Genomic DNA, 19,455 nt, shown 5'->3' with positions numbered 1-19,455 from the left:
TTGACAACCCCTTTATTGTGTTGGTTGCAAGGTTCTTATTTGTTTGTGTAGGTACAAGGTGACTTGCGTGTAGTCTCCTACTGGATTGATACCTTGGTTCTCAAAAACTGAGAGAAATACTTATGGTACTTTCCTGCATCAGCCTTTCCTCTTCAAGGGAAAACCCAACGCAGTGCTCAAGAGGAAGCAATCCCCAAGCTTAATTCCTACTCGTCCTCGAGTAGGTAAATGATAAAAAAGATAATTTTTGATGTGGAATGCTACCTAGCATAATCTTGATCATGTAATCTAATCATGGCATGAATATTAAGACACGAGTGATTCAAAGCAATAGTCTATCATTTGACATTAAGGCAATAATACTTCAAGCATACTAACCAAGCAATTATGTCCCCTCAAAATAACATAGCCAAAGAAAGCTCATCCCTACAAAATCATATAGTTTGGCCATGCTTCATTTTCATCACACAAAATGCTCTCATCATGCACAACCCCGTTGACAAGCCAAGCAATTGTTTCATACTTTAGTATTCTCAAACTTTTTTAACTTTCACGCAATAAATGAGCGCGAGCCATGGACATATCACTATGGGTGGAATAGAATATGATGATGGAGGTTGTGTGGAGAAGACAAAAAAGGAGAAACTCTCACATCGACGTGGTAATCAATGGGCTATGGAGATGCCCATCAATTGATGTCAGTGCAAGGAGTAGGGATTGCCATGCAACGGGTGCACTAGAGCTATAAGTGTATGAAAGCTCAAACTGGAAACTAAGTGGGTGTGCGTCCAACTTGCTTGCTCATGAAGACCTCGGGCATTTGAGGAAGCCCATCATCGGAATATACAAGCCAAGTTCTATAATGAAATTCCCACTAGTATATGAAAGTGATAGCTCAAGAGACTCTCTATATGAAGAACATGGTGCTACTCTGAAGCACAAGTGTGGTAAAAGGATAGTAGCATTGCCCTGCTCTCTTTTTCTCTCATTTTTTGTTGTTTTTTTGGTGGGCTTCTTGGCCTCTTTTTTTATTTGGGCTTCTTTGGCCTCTCTTTTTTAAGTCCGGAGTCTCATCCTGACTTGTGGGGGAACCATAGTCTCCATCATCCTTTCCTCACTGGGGCAATGCTCTAATAATGATGATCATCACACTTTTATTTACTTACAAGTCAATATTACAACTTGATGTCTAGAACAAAGTATGACTCTATATGAATGCCTCAGGCGGTGTACCGGGATGTGTAATGATCTAGCATAGCAAAGATATCAAAAAACGGACAAGCCATGACAATATCATGCTAGCTATCTTACGATCATGCAAAGCAATATGATAATGAATGCTCAAGTCATGTATATGACGATGATGGAAGTTGCATGGCAATATATCTCGGAATGGCTATGGAAATGTCGTGATAGGTAGGTATGGTGGCAGTTTTGAGGAAGATATAAGGAGGCTTATGTGTTATAGAGTGTATCGTATCACGAGGTTTGCATGCACCGACGAAGTTTGCACCAACTCTCGAGGTGAGAAAGGGCAATGCACAGTACCGAAGAGGCTAGCAATGATGGAAGGGTGAGAGTGCGTATCATCCATGGACTCAACATTGGTCATAAAGAACTCACATACTTATTGCAAAAATCTACAAGTCATCAAAACCAAGCACTACACGCATTCTCCTAGGGGGATAGATTGGTAGGAAAACACCATCGCTCGTCCCCGACCGCCACTCATAGGGAAGGCAATCAAAGGAACACCTCATGCTTCAAATTTCACACAATGGTTACCATACGTGCATGCTACGGGACTTGCAAACCTCAACAGAAGTATTTCTCAATTTCACAATTACTCAACTAGAATGACTCTAATATCACCACCTTTATATCGCAAAACTATTGCAAGGAATCAAACATATCATATTCAGTGATCTACAAGTTTTATGTAGGATTTTATGACTAACCATGTGAATGACCAATTCCTGTCATCTCTCTAAATAGATAGAAATGAAGCAAGAGAGTTTAATTCTTTCTACAAAAGATATGCCCATGCTCTAACAAATATAAGTGAAGCAAAAGAGCATTCTACAAATGGCGGTTTTCTATGTGAAGAGAAACAGGCAATCCAAACTTCAAATGATATAAGTGAAGCACATGAAGCATTCTATAAAGCCATACTCAAAAAATATAAGTGAAGTGCAATGATCATTCTATAAATCAACCAAGTACTATCTCATACCAGCATGGTGCATAAAATAAAAGTGAAAAATAAATGCAAAAGACGCTCCAAGATTTGCACATATCACATGAATGAAACGAATCCGAAAACATACCGATACTTGTTGAAGAAAGATGGGATGCCTTCTGGGGCATCCCCAAGCTTAGACGCTTGAGTCTCCTTGAATATTTACTTGGGGTGCCTTGGGAATCCCCAAGCTTGAGCTCTTGTCTCTCCTCCTTCTCCTCACATCGAGACATCCTCGATCTTCGAACACTTCATCCACACAAAACTCAACAGAAAGCTCGGTAAGATCCGTTAGTATAATAAAGCAAATCACTACTCTAAGTACTGTTGCAAACCAATTCATATTTTGTTTTCGCAATGTAGCTACTGTAATATAACTTTTCCATGGCTTAATCCACCGATAGAAATCGATAGCTTCATCAAAACAAGCAAACTATGCATCAAAAACAGAATCTGTCTTAAACAGGACAGTCTGTAGTAATCTGAACATTCACCATACTTCTGGTAGTCCAAAAATTCATATTGGCATCTTGGCCACAAGCGTAGCAAGCATCATCAAAAAGGGATATTTCAAAAGAATCAACGGGATCATAACAATCATCATAGCATTCATCCTTCGGTAAATTCGAAGGGAAATTAAACAATGTATGAGTTGAAGAGTTACTCTCATTAGAAGGTGGGCACGGGTAGCTAATCCGCTCTTCCTCCTTTTGTTCTCTGCTCTCCTCATCATCTTTTTCATCCAATGAACTCACCGTTTCATCAATTTCATCTTCCATAGACTCCTGCAAAATATTAATCTCTTCTCGGACAGCGGAGACTTCCTCAATAAATTCATCAATATCATAATTTTATTTATAATTCTCATAGCAATATTTAAGGATAGCTAAGTTTTCAGGTCTATAAACTGAATCATCAAAATCTTCAAACTCTTTAAACAAAGATTCAATTTCACAAGCACCCTTAAAAGCAACAAATTCTTCTATTTGTTCCACATCATAGTAATCATATATACCATTAGCATAAGAAGATAAGGTTTCATTATCATTAAAATTGCATGAAAAGGGAAGGTGTGGAGCCTTCATCCTAGAGCAACAAGTATAATCATATCTCAAGCATTGTTGCCGAGCATACCAATGCAACATATAAATTTGATCCCATAATAATTTCCCTTTTTGATTCAAGCGACGATCCCTAAAGTATTCACGTTGATCCAACATGTCTCCCATTACATAATTGAATGGGGTTTTCTCAAGATTATTAAAGTAGTGCATAATAACTTTCACATAATGAGCATCGAGGGTTTTAGGAGGTTCCCCATCTCCATGAGTGGCAAGTAAACCTAATTTTTTTTGGTATTGCGTGTTCCATATCCATAGCTAAAGATAGAGAACAACTTAGAACAGAAAATAAAAATTACTTAGTGATAAAGAAAACAAGCACACACGAGAATATTCACCCCACGCTATGACACCCCGGCAACGGCGCCAGAAAAAGGTCTTGATAACCCACAAGTATAGGGGATCAATTGTAGCCTCTTTCGATAAGTAAGAGTGTCAAACCCAACGAGGAGCTAAAGGTAGAACAAGTATTCCCTCAAATTCTATCGACCACCGATACAACTCTAAGCACGCTCGACGTTCGCTTTACCAAGGACAAGTATAAAACTAGAAGTACTTTGTAGGTGTAACGGGATAGGTTTGCAAGAATATAAAGAGCACGTAAATAAAAACTAGGGGTTGTTTAGGTAAAGAAGCAATAAAGTTAGTATAGAGAGTGTGGAAAAGTGGTGGTAGGAGTTGCGAAATTGTCCCTAAGCAATTGACTACGTTACTAGACCGATATCAAGTTTTATGTGGGAGAGGCCACTGCTAGCATGGCATCCCTGACTTGGAATTTTATGCACTTATGATTGGAACTATTAGCAAGAATCCGAAACTACTAACGTTCATTAAGGTAAAACCCAACCATAGCATTAAGATATATTGGTCCCCCTTCAATCCCGTATGCATCAATTTCTATGCTAGGTTGAAGGTTCTGTCACTCTTGCCCTCCAATACATAGTCCTATCAACATACAACTAACCCTATGGTGTGATCCACGTGTGCGCTCATATGATGGGCACCAAAGGACAACAACATAACCACAAGCAAATTAAACCAATCATAGCAATTCATCAATTACCGATAGGACAACGAAAATCTACTCAGACATCATTGGATGGCAACACATCATTGGATAATAATATGAAGCATAAAGCACCATGCTCAAGTAGAGGGTACAGCGGGTTGCGGGAGAGTGGACCGCTGTAGATAGATGGGGGAAGGTGATGAAGATGTTGGTGAAGATGATAGAGGTGTTGGTGTAGATTGCGGTGACGATGATGGCCCTGGCGGCGTTCCGGTGCCACCGGGAGAGAGGGGGAGAGAGACCCCTTCTTCTTCTTCTTCTTCTTCCTTGACCTTCTCCCTAGATGGAAGAAGGGTTTCCCCTCTGTTCCTTGGCCTCCATGGCGGCAGAGGGGTGAGATCCCCTTCGAGATTGGATTTGTCTCTCTGTCTCTCTCTGTTTCTGCGTTTTTGATTCTGGCCTTTCACCGTTTCTTATATTCCCGGAGATCCGTAACTCCGATTGGGCTGAAAGTTTAACACGATTTCTATCTGGATATTGGCTTTCTTGCGGCGAAAGAAGGGCACCAAACTCCTTACGGGGTGGCCACGAGGGCCCAGGGCGCGCCTGATCCCCTAGGGTGCGCCCCCTGCCTCGTGGCCCCCTCGGGCATCATCTCGCGTTGATTCTTCTTCCCAAAAATCACATATATTCCAAAAAATCTCCATCAGTTTTTATCCCGTTTGGACTCCTTTTGATATGGATTTTCTGCGAAACAAAAAACATGCAACAAACAGGAACTGGAAATGGGCACTGGATCAATATGTTAGTCCCAAAAATAGTATAAAAAGTTGCCAAAAGTATATAAAAGTTGTATAATATTGGCATGGAACAATAAAAAATTATAGATACGACGGGGACGTATCATGCATCAACGACATAATTCTTCTGTGCAGCAATGAGGATAATCCTCAGATCACAGATCTTGTCTGCGTCATTGCTACTATCATCTTCAACTTAGTTTTCTCTAGGAACATATCATAAATAAAATAGGGGAGCTATACGCGAGCTATTGATCTATAACATAGATATGCAAATACTATCAGGACTAAGTTCATGATAAATTACGTTCAATTAATCATATTATTTAAGAACTCCCACTTAGATAGACATACCTCAAGTCATCTAAATGATCAAGTGATCCATATCAACTAAACCATGTCCGATCATCATGTGAGATGGAGTAGTCTTCAATGGTGAATATCTCTATGTTGATCATATCTACTATATGACTCACGTTCGACCTTTCGGTCTCCAGTGTTCCGAGGCCATGTCTGTACATGCTAGGCTCATCAAGTTTAACCTGAGTATTCCACATGTGCAAAACTGTCTTGCACCCGTTGTATGTGAACGTAGAGCTTATCACACCCGATCATCACGTGGTGTCTCGACACGACGAACTGTCGCAATGGTGCATACTCAGGGAGAACACTTATACCTTGAAATTTTAGTAAGGGGTCATCTTATAATGCTACTGCCGTACTAAGCAAAAATAAGATGCATAAAAGATAAACAAAACATGCAATCAAAATATGTGACATGATATGGCCATCATCATCTTGTGCCTTTGATCTCCATCTCCAAAGCACCATCATGATCTCCATCATCACCGGCTTCACACCTTGATCTCCATCGTAGCATCGTTGTCGTCTCACCAACTATTGCTTCTACAACTATTGCTACCACATAGTGATAAAGTAAAGTAATTACATGGCGATTGCATTTCATACAATAAAGCGACAACCATAAGGCTCCTGCCAGTTGCCGATAACTTTTACAGAACATGATCATCCCATACAATAACTTATATCACATCATGTCTTGACCATATCACATCACAACATGCCCTAGAAAAACAAGTTAGACGTCCTCTACCTTGTTCTTGCAAGTTTTACGTGGCTGCTACGGGCTTCTAGCAAGAACCGTTCTTACCTACGCATCAAAACCACAACAATTTTTTGTGAGGTGTGTTGTTTTAACCTTCAATAAGGACCGGTCGTAGTCAAATTCGATTCAACTAAAGTTGGAGAAACAGACACCCGCCAGCCACCTTTATGCAAAACAAGTTGCATGTCTGTTGGTGGAACCGGTCTCATGAACATGGTCATGTAAGGTTGGTTTGGGCCGCTTCATCCAACAATACCGGCAAATCAAAATAAGACGTTGGTGGTAAGCAGTATGACTATTATCACCCACAACTCTTTGTGTTCTACTCGTGCATATCATCTACGCATAGACTTGGCTCGGATGCCACTGTTGGGGAACGTAGCATGGAATTTCAAAAAAAAATACCTACGCTCATGCTTGCATAGCAACGAGAGGTGGAGAGTGTGTCCACGTACCCTCGTAGACCGAAAGCGGAAGCGTTAGGTTAACGCGGTCGATGTAGTCGAACATCTTCGCAATCCAACTGAAGGAAATATGCCCTAGAGGCAATAATAAAGTTGTTATTTATATTTCCTTATATCATGGTAAATGTCTATTGTTCATGCTAGAACTGTATTAACCGGAAACTTAGTACATGTGTGAATACATAGACAAACAAAGTGTCACTAGTTTGCCTCTACTTGACTAGCTCGTTAATCAAAGATGGTTAAGTTTCCTAGCCATGGACAAGGAGTTGTCATTTGATGAACGGGATCACATCATTAGAGAATGATGTGATTGACTTGACCCATCCGTTAGCTTAGCACTTTGATCATTTAGTTTACTACTATTGCTTTCTCCATAACTTATACATGTTCCTATGACTATGAGATCATGCAACTCCCGAATACCGGAGGAACACCTAGTGTTCTATCAAACGTCACAACGTAACTGGGTGACTATAAAGATGCTCTACAGGTGTCTCCGGTGGTGTTTGTTGAGTTGGCATAGATCGAGATTAGGATTTGTCACTCCATGTATCGGAGAGGTATCTCTGGGCCCTCTCGATAATGCACATCACTATAATCCTTGCAAGCAATGTGACTAATGAGTTAGTTACGGGATGTTGCATTACGAAACGAGTAAAGAGACTTGCCGGTAATGAGATTGAACTAGGTATTGAGATACCGATGATCGAATCTCGGGCAAGTAACATACCGATGACAAAGGGAACAACGTATGTTGTTATGCGGTTTGACCGATGAAGATCTTCGAAGAATATGTAGGAACCGATATGAGCATCCAGGCTCCGCTATTGGTTATTGACCGGAGATGAGTCTCAGTCATGTCTACATAGTTCTCGAACCCATAGGGTTCGCACGCTTAACCTTCGGTGACGATCTGTATTATGAGTTTATGTGTTTTGATGTACCGAAGGTTGTTCGGAGTCCCGAATGAGATCACGGACATGACGAGGAGTCTCAAAATGGTCGAGACATAAAGATCGATATATTGGAAGGCTATGTTTGTGTTGGGGAACACAGTAATTTCAAAATTTTCCTACGCACACGCAAGATCATGGTGATGCATAGCAACGAGAGGGGAGAGTATTGTCTACGTACCCTCGTAGACCGTAAGAGGAAGCGTTATGACAGCATGGTTGATGTAGTCGTACGTCTTCACGATCGACCGATCCTAGTACCGAAAGTACGGCACCTCCGCAATCTGCACACATTCGGCTCGGTGACGTCCCACGAACTCATGATCCAGCGGAGTGTCGAGGGAGAGCTTCGTCAGCACGACGGCGTGATGACGGTGATGATGATGCTACTGGAACAGGGCTTCACCTAAGCACCGCTATGATATGACTGAGGTGGATTATGGTGGAGGGGGGCAACGCACACGGCTAAGAGATCAATGATCAACTTGCGTGTTTTATGGGGTGCCCCCTCCCTCGTATATAAAGGAGTGGGGGAGGGGGAGGGCCGACCCTCTACTATGGCGCGCCCTGGGGAGTCCTACTCCTACCAGGAGTAGGATTCCCCCCTTCCATGTAGTAGGAGTAGGAGAGAAGGAAAGGGAAGAGAGAAGAGAAGGAAGGAGGGGGCGCCGCCCCTCCCCCCTAGTCCAATTCGGACTAGGCCTTGGGGGCGTGTGGCCTGCCCTAGGAAGCCCCTCCCTCTCTCCCCTAAAGCCCATTAGGGCCCATATACTCCGGGGGGGGGGGGTCCGGTAACCCCCCGGTACTCCGGTTTATGCCCGAGATAACCCAGAACCTTTCCGATGTCCAAACATAGGCTTCCAATATATCAATCTTTATGTCTCGGCCATTTCGAGACTCCTCGTCATGCCCATGATCACATCCGGGACTCCGAACAACCTTCGGTTCATCAAAACACATAAACTCATAATACCGATCGTCACCGAATGTTAAGCGTGCGGACCCTACGGGTTTGAGAACTATGTAGACATGACCGAGACACGTCTCCGGTCAATAACCAATAGCGGAACCTAGATATTCATATTGGCTCCCACATATTCTATGAAGATCTTTATCGGTCAAACCACATAACGATATACGTTGTTCCCTTTGTGATCGGTATGTTACTTGCCCGAGATTCGATCGTTGATATCTCAATACCTAGTTCAATCTCATTACCGGCAAGTCTCTTTACTCATTTCGTAATGCATCATCCCGCAACTAACTCATTAGTCACAATGCTTGCAAGGCTTATAGTGATGTGCATTACCGAGAGGGCCCAGAGATACCTCTTCGATACACGGAGTGACAAATCCTAATCTTGATCTATGCCAACTCAACAAACACCATCGGAGACACCTGTAGAGCATCTTTATAATCACCCAGTTACTTTGTGACATTTTATAGCACACAAGGTGTTCCTCCGGTATTCGGGAGTTGCATAATCTCATAGTCTGAGGAACATGTAGAAGTCATGAAGAAAGCAATAGCAATGAAACTGTAACGATCATCGTGCTAAGCTAACAGATGGGTCAAGTCAATCACATCATTCTCTAATGATGTGATCCCGCTTACCAAATGACAACGCTTTGCCCATGGCTAGGAAACTTAACCATCTTTGATTAACGAGCTAGTCAAGTAGAGGCATACTAGTGACACTCTGTTTGTCTATGTATTCACAAATTGTACTAAGTTTCTTGTTAATACAATTCTAGCATGAATAATAAACATTTATCATGATATAAGGAAATATAAATAACAACTTTATTATTGCCTCTAGGGCATATTTCCTTCAGTCTCCCAGTTGCACTAGAGTCAATAATCTAGTTCACATTGTCATGTGATTTTACACCAACAGTTCACATCTTTATGTGATTAGTTCACATCTCCATGTGACTAACACCCAAAGGGTTTACTAGAGTCAATAATCTAGTTCACATTGCTATGTGATTAACACCCAAAGAGTGATCATGTTTGGCTTGTGAGAGAAATTTAGTCAACGGGTCTACCACATTCAGAGCCGTATGTATTTTGCAAATTTTCTATGTCTACAATGCTTTGCACGGATCTACTCTAGATAATTGCTCCCACTTTCAATATGTATCTAGATCAAGACTTAGAGTCATCCAGATCGGTGTCAAAGCTTGCATCGACGTAAATCTTTACGATGAACTCCTTGTCACCTCCATAACCGAGAAACATTTCCTTATTCCGCTAAGGATATTTTTGACTGTTGTCCAGTGATCCACTCCTGGATCACTATTGTACCCTCTTGCCAAACTTATGGTGAGGTACACAATAGGTCTGGTACACAGCATAGTATACTTTATAGAGCCTATGACTGAGGCATAGGGAATGACTTTTCATTCTCTTTCTATTTTCTGTCGTGGTCGGGTTTTGAGTCTTTACTCAACTTCACACCTTGCAACACAGGCAAGAACTCCTTCTTTGACTGTTCCATTTTGAACTACTTCAAAATCTTGTCAAGGTATGTATTCATTGAAAAAACTTATCAAGCGTCTTGATCTATCTCTATAGATCTTGATGCTTAATATGTAAGCAGCTTCACCGAGTTCTTTCTTTGAAAAACTCCTTTCAAACATTCCTTTATGCTTTCCAGAAAATTTACATCATTTCTGATCAACAATATGTCATTCACATATACTTACAGAAAGGTTGTAGTGCTCTCACTCACTTTCTTGTAAATACAGGCTTCACCACAAGTCTGTATAAAACCATATGCTTTGATCACACTATCAAAGCGTATATTCCAACTCCGAGAGGCTTGCACCAGTCCATAAATGGATCGCTGGAGCTTGTACACTTTGTTAGCACCTTTATGATCGACAAAAAACTTCTGGTTGCATCATATACAACTATTCTTTGAGATATCCATTAAGGAATGCAGTTTTGACATCCATTTGCCAAATTTCATAAAATGCGGCAATTGCTAACATGATTCTGACAGACTCTAAGCATCGATACAAGTGAGAAAATCTCATCGTAGTCAACACCTTGAACTTGTCGAAAACCTTTTTACGACAATTCGAGTTTTGTAGATAGTAACACTACTATCAGCGTTCGTCTTCCTCTTGACAATACATTTATTCTCAATGGCTCGCCGATCATTGGACAAGTCAATCAAAGTCCATACTTTGTTCTCATACATGGATCCCATCTCAGATTTCATGGCCTCAAGCCATTTTGCGGAATCTGGGCTCATCATCGCTTCCTCATAGTTCGTAGGTTCGTCATGGTCTAGCAACATGACTTCCAGAATAGGATTACCGTACCACTCTAGTGCAGAATGTACTCTGGCTGAGCTACAAGGTTCGGTAGTAACTTGATCTAAAGTTTCATGATCGTCATCATTAGCTTCCTCACTAATTGGTGTAGGAATCACTGAAACTGATTTTTGTGATGAACTACTTTCCAATTCAGGAGAAGGTACAATTACCTCATCAAGTTCTACTTTCCTCCCACTCACTTCTTTAGAGAGAAACTCCTTCTCTAGAAAGGATCCATTCTTAGCAACAAATATCTTGCCTTCGGATCTGTGATAGAAGGTGTATCCAACATTTCTTTTGGGTATCCTATGAAGATGCACTTCTCTGATTTGGGTTCGAGCTTATCAGTTTGAAAATTTTTCACATAAGCATCGCAACCCAAACTTTAAGAAACGACAGCTTTGGTTTGTTGACAAACCATAGTTCATACGGTGTCGTCTCAACGGATTTAGATGGTGCCCTATTTAACGTGAATGCAGCCGACTCTAATGCATAACCCCAAAACGATAGTGATAAATCGGTAAGAGATGTCATAGATTGCACCATATCTAATAAAGTACGGTTATGTCGTTCGGACACACCATTACGCTGTGGTGTTCCAGGTGGCGTGAGTTGCGAAACTATTCCACATCGTTTCAAATGAAGACCAAACTCGTAACTCAAATATTCGTCTCCGCGATCAGATCATAGAAACTTTCTTTTATTGTTACGATGATTTTCTACTTCACTCTGAAATTCTTTGAACTTTTCAAATGTTTCCGACTTATGTTTCATTAAGTAGATATACCCATATCTGCTCAAATCATCTGTGAAGGTCAGAAAATAACGATACCCGCCGCGAGCCTCAACACTCATCGGATTGCATACGTCAGTATATATTATTTCCAATAAGTTAGTTGCTTGCTCCGTTGTTCCGGAGAACGGAGTTTTAGTCATCTTGCCCACGAGGCATGGTTCGCAAGCATCAAATGATTCATAATCAAGTGATTCCAAAAGCCCATCAGCATGGAGTTTCTTCATGTGCTTTACACCAATATGACCTAAACGGCAGTGCCGCATATAAGTTGCACTATCATTATTAACTTTGCATATTTTGGCTTCAATATTATGAATATGTGTATCACTACAATCGAGATTCGATAAACCATTCACCTTGGGTGTATGACCTCAGAAGGTTTTATTCATGTAAACAGAATAACAATTATTCTTTGATTTAAATGAATAATTGTATTGCGATAAACATGATCCAATCATATTATGCTCAACACAAACACCAAATAACATTTATTTTAGGTTCAACACTAATCTCGAAGGTAAAGGGAGTGTGCGATGCTGATCTTATCAACCTTGAATCACTTCCAACTCACATCATCACCTCGCCCTTAACTAGTCTCTGTTCATTTTTTAACTCCTGTTTCGAGTTACTACTCTTAGCAACTGAACCAGTATCAAATACCGAGGGGTTGCTATAAACACTAGTAAAGTACACGTCAATAACATGTATATCAAATATACTTTTGTTCACTTTTCCATCCTTCTTATCCGCCAAGTATCTAGGGTAGTACCGCTTCCAGTGACCAGTCCCTTTGTAGTAGAAGCACTCAGTATCAGGCTTAGGTCTAGCTTTGGGCTTCTTCATGGGAGTGGCAACTTGCTTACCATTCTTCTTGAAGTTCCCTTTCTTTCCCTTGCCTTTTACTTGAAACTAGTGGTCTTGTCAACCATCAACATTTGATGCTTTTCTTGATTTCTACCTTCGTCGATTTTAGCATCACGAAGAGCTCGGGAATCGTTTTCGTCATCACATGACCGAGACACGTCTCCGGTCAATAACCAATAGCGGAACCTGGATGTTCATACTGGCTCCCACATATTCTACGAAGATCTTTATCGGTCAAACCGCATAACGATATACGTTGTTCCCTTTGTCATCGGTATGTTACTTGCCCAAGATTCGATCGTCAGTATCTCAATACCTAGTTCAATCTCGTTACCGACAAGTCTCTTTACTCGTTCCGTAATGCATCCTCCCGCAACTAACTCATTAGTCACAATGCTTGCAAGGCTTATACTGATGTGCATTACCGAGAGGGGCCGGAGATACCTCTCCGATACACGGAGTGACAAATCCTAATCTTGATCTATGCCAACTCAACAAACACCACCTGAGACACCTGTAGAGCATCTTTATAATCACTCAGTTACGTTGTGACGTTTGATAGCACACAAGGTGTTCCTCCGGTATTCGGGAGTTGCATAATCTCATAGTGTGAGGAACATGTATAAGTCATGAAGAAAGCAGTAGCAATGAAACTATAACGATCATCGTGCTAAGCTAACGGATGGGTCAAATCAATCACATCATTCTCTAATGATGTGATCCCGCTTATCAAATGACAACTCTTTGTCCATGGCTAGGAAACTTAACCATCTTTGATTAAAAGCTAGTCAAGTAGAGGCATACTAGTGACACTCTGTTTGTCTATGTATTCACACATGTACTAAGTTTCCAGTTAATACAATTCTAGCATGAATAATAAACATTTATCATGATATAAGGAAATATAAATAACAACTTTATTATTGCCTTTAGGGCATATTTCCTTCAGTTTGGACATCGGAATGGTTCCGGGTGAGTTCGGGCATTTACCGGAGTACCGGGGGTTGCCGGAACCCCCCGGGAGTGTATGGACCTTAGTGGGAAGAGAGGAGGAGGCGGCCAAGGTGCCCCCCCAAGCCCAATCCGAATTGGGGTGGGGGGCGGCCTCCCTTTCCTTCTCCCTCTCTCCCCCTTCCTTGTCTCCTACTCCAACAAGGGAAAGGGGGAATCCTACTCCCACCGAGTAGGACTCCCCCCCTTGGGCGCGCCATAGAGGGTCGGCCCTCCCCCTCCTCCACTCCTTTATATACGGGGAGGGGCACCCCATAGACACACAAGTTGATTGTTTTAGCCGTGTGCGGTGCCCCCCTCCACAGATTTCCACCTCCGTCATATCATTGTAGAGATTAGGCGAAGCCCTGCATCGGTAACTTCATCGTCACCGTCATCACGCTGTCGTGCTGGCGAAACTCTCCCTCGACCTCAGCTGGATCTAGAGTTCGTGGGACGTCACCGAGCTGAACATGTGCAGATCGCGGAGGTGCTGTATCTTCGGTGCTAGGATCGGTCGGACCGTGAAGACGTACGACTACATCAACCGCGTTGTCATAACTCTTCCGCTTTCGGTCTACGAGGGTACGTGGACAACACTCTTCCCCTCGTTGCTATGCATCACCTAGATGGATCTTGCGTGTGCGTAGGAAAATTTTGAAATTACTGCGTTCCCCAACACCAACCGATCAAGTACCGAACGTACAACATCTCCGAGTTCAACACACGTTCAGCTCAATGGCGTCCCTCGAACTCTTGATCCAGCAGAGGGTCGAGGGAGAGTTTGTCAGCACGACGGCATGGTGACGGTGATGGTTATGTGATCCGCGCAGGGCTTCGCCTAAGCACTACGACGCTATGACCGGAGGAGTAAATTGTGGAGGTGGGCACCACACACGGCTAAGAGAATAACTATTGTGCTATGGGGTGCCCCCTGCTCTTGTATATAAAGGAGGAGGGGAGGAGGCCGGCCACAAGGGGCGCGCCATAAGGGGGGAAACCGGCTAGGACTCCCAATCCTAGTCGGCCCCCTTTCCTCTCTATCAGAGGGGAAAAGGGAAGGAGAGGGAGAGGGAAAGAGGAAAGGAGAGGGAGAGGGGAAAGGAAAGGAAAGGGGTCTGCACCCCCTTCCCCTTGTCCAATTCGCATCCCAATGGGGGGCACCCCTTGTGGGCTCCCCTCTCTCTCCCCTATGGCCCATGTTGGCCCATTACTTTTCTGGGGGTTCCGATAACCCCTCGGTACTCCGATAAATACCCGAAACATCCCGAAACCATTTCGGTGTCCAAATACTATCGTACAATATATCAATCTTTACCTCTCGACCATTTTGAGACTCCTCTTCATGTCTGTGATCTCATCCGTTACTCCGAACAATCTTCAGTCACCAAAACACATAACTCATAACACAAATCGTCATCGAACGTTAAGCGTGCGAACCCTATGGGTTTGAGAACTATGTAGACATGACCGAGATACATCTCCGATCAATAACCAACAACGGAACCTGGATGCTCATATTGGTTCCTACATATCCTACGAAGATCTTTATCGGTCAAACCGCAATAACAACATACGTCATTCCCTTTGTCATCGACATGTTACTTGCCCGAGATTCGATCGTCGATATCCTCATACCTAGTTCAATCTCGTTACCGGTAAGTCTCTTTACTCGTTCTATAATGCATCATCCCGTAACTAACTCATTAGTCACATTGCTCGCAAGGCTTATAGTGATGTGCATTATCGAGAGGGCCCAGAGATACCTCTCCGATACACGGAGTGACAAATCCTAATCTTGATCTATGCCAACCCAACAAACACCTTCGGAGATACATGTAGAGCATCTTTATAATCACCCAGTTACGTTGTGACATTTGATAGCACACAAGGTATTCCTTCGGTATCCGGGAGTTGCATAATCTCATAGTTAAAGGAATATGTATATGATATGAAGAAAGCTATAGCAATAAAACTGAACGATCATTATGCTAAGCTAACAGATGGGTCTTGTCCATCACATCATTCTCCTAATGATGTGATCCCGTTCATCAAATGACAACACATGTCTATGGTTAGGAAACTTAACCATCTTTGATTAACGAGCTAGTCTAGTAAAGGCTTACTAGGGACACGATGTTTTGTCTATGTATCCACGCATTTATCAAGTTTTCGATTAATACAATTCTAGCATGAATAATAAACATTTATCATGATATAAGGAAATATAAAATAACAACTTTATTATTGCATCTAGGGCATATTTCCTTCAGGACTGCCTTCCTCAATATGCGTCAGGAGATCCGAGACCCACAGGTGCATCGACAACTGCAGTAGGATCTGGTGGAGCACCTATGGAGGCTCAAGGGAAATGCCTAGCTCGACGTGTGATGAAATATGAATTTTTATTTGTTGAACTATATAATTTGCATTGAACTATTTGATTTCTATTGATTTTCTGTGATGAACTATGTGATAAAAAATAACTTCTGTTGAATTTGCGCCGAAGCACGGCGAATATGGGCCGATTTGTGCCAATAGCGGGCCGATTCTGCGCCGGAAGTGGGCAAATTTGCGCAAAAAATGGGCCGATATCAGCGCCTGGGGTGACCTGGGGGCGGCGGCTGGGAACCCAATCGCCCCCAAGCCGATTTTAGCGCTGGCTCGCCCCCGGGCGGGGATTTTTCAAGCCCCCTGGGGGGGGGGGGGGCAACAGCTGGAGATGCTTTTAGGGCTCCTTTGATTCAAATGAATTCTATAGGATTTTTGGAGTATTGAAATCCTTAGGAATTTTTCCTACGCTGGTCCTTTGATTCATAGGATTGGGTCCCATAGAAATTTTTCCTATGAAGTCTTTTGTACTACATTTCACAAGAAATCTAACATTCACCCAATCTCTTTTTATAATTTTTTTTGTTTTTTCTATGGCATCAACCACTCATTACTAGTCCTATAGGATCCAAATTGGCATGTCACTTTAATACTATTTTTTGTATTTCTGTGTTTTCAAAATCCTGCGAATCAAAGAGACCCTTACACTGAAAATGATATGGTTTTACTGGCAGAATTTTGTCTCCACTACAAGTTATCTACCAGTGTAGGCATTTTGCAGTACATTAATCCCGTGTAACCAATTACCAAACATGTTGGCAACCTTGCATGTCGGGTACAAGGTAAATGCAACCTAGATGACTAACCACGTAGCGCGCCCAAACATGCATTGGTAGAATATAAGATGTGTTATTCTCTCGCCGTTCTCACAGAAACAATATGTCTTACTTTTTGGTCGGGTGTCCTTTGTAAGGAAGACACCTCAGTTAACAAGTCACACTTAAAAAAACAGTGGCGCTTTAACTTCTTTAGTTTGTTATTTGCCAATGGTACAATAGAGAATGGTTACTTTTGCAGGTGGCGGCAAGTACGCCGTAGGGAGAAGAACACTGGCGACCTCAGCAGGGTACATGCTGCTTGCTTGTTGTACGTAGCTGAGCTAGAGGACAACGAAAAATAATGGAGTATAGTCGAAGTGGAGAGGAGAAAAAAGAGGATTGGTAGGGGGAGTCTTGTGAACGGAAGGAAGAGAGACGAGTGGTTTGACAATCTGGGATCCAGGCATCCTCCCAAATATTGATATTTTGATCATTCCACTTGCCAATTGTGGCCACGTTTCAGAGAACTCACACCCGCCATAATACTTTGCCAGGTGAAAGACGAATCCTTCTTTGGATTAGGAGATTTTTTACGGTACGCCGTACTACCTCTAAGACCGAGTAGTATAGAATAATCTCAGCCATTGATTAGTTGGGTAGTTTTGTCCATTTTTCTTCGTAATTTCTGAAATCACTCGACGTGACTACCCTCGCCACTCGCCAGGCCTCGCCATTGCTGTCCCCGGTCATCTGCGCCGCCTCTCCAACAATCAATCATATTCCAGAGATCATATCATCTATGTTAGCCCTAATGGCGTTGACAAAGGAGCTACCGCCGTTGAGGACGCCAGGCTCCTGCCCTTCAAATGGAAGCTCCAGTCGGGAATCTCGACGAAACCAACAGGCCACGGGGCCGTTGCTACAGCGTCATAATTGGCGGCGGCGGCGCTCCTAGAGCTCCATCTGACTTGAGGCTCGCGTCCCCCGACGCCTCTGCCTCGCGCGCTGCATCCAATGGCAGCGACCGGTGCCATGGCTGCTTCACATAGGCCGTGTGGACTCCTAATTGTGTCGACAAGATCATGCTGACCAACTGACGTGTTCCGGCGAGAATCAATGGGTGTCGTGTGTCTGTGTTGCTTGTGCGGAGCGGTTGTAGCCGCCTGCTTGTGTATGTACGCGTTATCGTCAGAAAGCAATCGGTTGTTCCTGTATGTACTACTGTGTCTGGACATTATCAATCAATCAGGGAGACTAGCTAGGCTAGTTTTGTATTTTATACAGAGGTAAATACACTGAGGGTCTTAGAACCTACACGTGATGGTCAGTTTGGTGCACAAACTTGTAAAATACGTGATTCTAATCATCGAACTTGCACGGGCGTGCAAATACAGTAACATGTCCCATACATGGACGTATCTGGTGCTTGGTTGGCACGCCATGGTGGACAGGGCCCACTGTCAGCGATAGATGGTGCTCGGCTTTTTTGCACAAAGTCCCCTCGCCATTTTTATTTGTGGAAAAAGTAAATAACTGGTGGGTCCTGCTTGTCAATCTAGAGAGAATTTAACATGAAAAATGTGTCTGCAGGTCTCCTACCAGCGCCAAGGCTAGCATACAAGTCGTCCAAGCCACTTCAACCAGGAACATGATCTTCTAACATGAAGAGAAGTCACGGTGCTACAATGCTAGCCTAGTGTAAAATAAAGAAGGGAAGTTAGAGCCTGTTAGTAGGTAGTTATCAGGTTGTTTACTATTTGTATTTACTATAAATGTAAATAATTTAAAATTATTTTTATTCACCATCATTTGTTTGTATGTAATTACTATAAATATACATAGTAGATTATCAATTTGCAAATTAATTTAAGTCATGTTAGTCTTAATCATATGGATAGAAAAAGAAAAATTAGGATATTGTAGCTTCTCTAATTTTCTTTCTCAATGTTAGAGAATCCAACTCCCTTCAACCAAGGACTATATATGTTTACATTATTACATAGGATAACTGTGTGATAATGTACTATAACAAAGGAGCTTTTTGTTTAGCATCGGTACAGACACAAGCGCCCATATACACGCGCATACACTCACCCCTATGAACGCACACACGCACAACTTACCCCTATGAGCACCTCTGAAAGACTGAGCCGGCACATCATCTTGAGATTTATGAAATCACTGTAGGCGCCTCGTCGTCGGCGGGAACGTCTCCTCCCACTGAAAGCGCATCGCCGAAAATCCTGAAATAAATCCAGGAATAATGCGAGCACCAGTATTTGAACCCTGGTGGGTTGGAGATACCAGCTTGTGTAGCAGAAATGGGCTCCAGTTTGTGCGGCCTAACTTGCATCTGTTTATTTTTTACAAATTAATAGATACATACTATTTAAATTATAATCTCAGCAATAATTTTTTTGCAAATATTGTTCATGTATTAGTTTAAAAAATGCTTACGAATTGTAAAAATCTTTGTACAATTATAATACAAATATTCATAATTATAAAAAATGTGAGTTTTTCTGAAATTCGTAGAATATTTTCAAAAATATTCATAATTAAAAAATGTTTGTATAATTTTACCTATTTGTTTTGCAGAAATTCGTGGAGCAGAA

The sequence above is a fragment of the Triticum aestivum genome, chromosome 7A, assembly GCF_018294505.1.
Source record: "Triticum aestivum cultivar Chinese Spring chromosome 7A, IWGSC CS RefSeq v2.1, whole genome shotgun sequence".
In the NCBI taxonomy this organism is placed as follows: Eukaryota; Viridiplantae; Streptophyta; class Magnoliopsida; order Poales; family Poaceae; genus Triticum; species Triticum aestivum.
Note: the sequence above shows the minus strand (reverse complement) of the source record.